The sequence below is a fragment of the Arachis duranensis genome, unplaced genomic scaffold (genome assembly GCF_000817695.3).
Source record: "Arachis duranensis cultivar V14167 unplaced genomic scaffold, aradu.V14167.gnm2.J7QH unplaced_Scaffold_166601, whole genome shotgun sequence".
In the NCBI taxonomy this organism is placed as follows: Eukaryota; Viridiplantae; Streptophyta; class Magnoliopsida; order Fabales; family Fabaceae; genus Arachis; species Arachis duranensis.
In genome coordinates, this window is record NW_026264265.1 from 9500 (window position 1) to 10788 (window position 1289).

Here is a 1289-nt window from a genome sequence, read left to right on the forward strand (position 1 = left end):
CAGTCACCTTCTTCTCCTATATTCACTCCTTCTTGAGCTGGTGATGAAGTGATGACTGCTGCAACTTGGTTTTCCTCAACCTTCTTGGTGAGATCTGCTAGCTGCTTGGTGATCATTTTATTTTGAGCTAGCAATGCATCCATGTGGTTCAGCTCCATTACTCCTCGAGTGTTACTTCTTTCAGAGGCATAGAAGTAGTCATTCTCAGCTACTGTTTGAATGACATCTATGGCTTCTTTAATAGTTTTCTTCTTGTTTAGAGAGCCCCCTGATGAATGATCTACAGCCTTCTTTGACTCATAGGAAAGACCTTCATAGAAAATGTGAAGTTGAACCCATTCATTGAACATATCTAGTGGGCATCTTCTTGTTAAGTCCTTGAACCTCTCTCATGCCTCATAGAAAGTCTCACCATCTTGTTGCCTGAAAGTTTACACCTCAGCTCTCAGCCTATTAGTTCTTTGAGGAGAGTAGAATCTTGACAAAAATTTGTTCACCACATCTTTCCAATTTGTTAAGCTCTCCTTTGGGAAGGATTCAAGCCACTTGGATGCCTTGTCCCTGAGTGGAAAAGGGAACAAAAGTAGCCTATAAACATCCGGGTGGACTCCATTAGACTTCACAGTGTCATAAATTCTCAGGAAGGTGGTTAGATGTTGATTGGGGTCTTGTTGAGCACTTCCTCCAAATAAGCAGTTGTTCTGAAAAAGGGTGATGAGCTGGGGTTTTAGTTCAAAGTTGTTGGCATGTATGGTGGGCTTCTGGATGCTACTTCCACAGTTTTCTGGATTTGGATTGATGTAGGAGCCTAGAACTCTCCTTTCTTACCCAGCATGATTTGCAGGGCCTTCTCTAGCATGGTTGTGAGCTTCTCCTTCATGATTGTTTTCCAAGTTCTCTTACATGTTGGTTTCAAAGTACTCTTCCTCTTCCTCAGCACTAACAACTCCTTTCCCTCTTCTCCCTGTCATACAACTAACAAATCACACAGCAAGAGATGAAATGAAGAGATTATTCTTGTTAGAGTGATTGTTAGTGTGAGTGATGCAAATTATCAAACAGTTAGTGGGTTAGTGAGCTGAATTGTAGATAATAACAAAGAAAGAAAGAAAAAACAGAGAGGGTAAAGGGGATAAGGAAGAAGCTAATCAAAATGAGGATAAATGACTGAATAGAGTAAACAACAAAGCAAAAAAATGCTCAATCTAGTGAACTTCCAACTTAGTCATTGTTGATACAAAATCAATCCCCGGCAACGGCGCCATAAACTTGATGCATGAAAACTTGTC

General features: G+C 40.6%; 1 non-coding gene across 1 annotated transcript; it reads left to right on the plus strand.

The window, feature by feature from the left end:
• The first annotated feature begins 345 nt into the window (after window positions 1-345).
• LOC127743995 (small nucleolar RNA R71) lies at window positions 346-452 on the plus strand. Its single transcript, XR_008005208.1, has one exon. It is a non-coding gene; the product is annotated as a small nucleolar RNA R71 (small nucleolar RNA).
• The last annotated feature ends 837 nt before the right edge of the window (window positions 453-1289 follow it).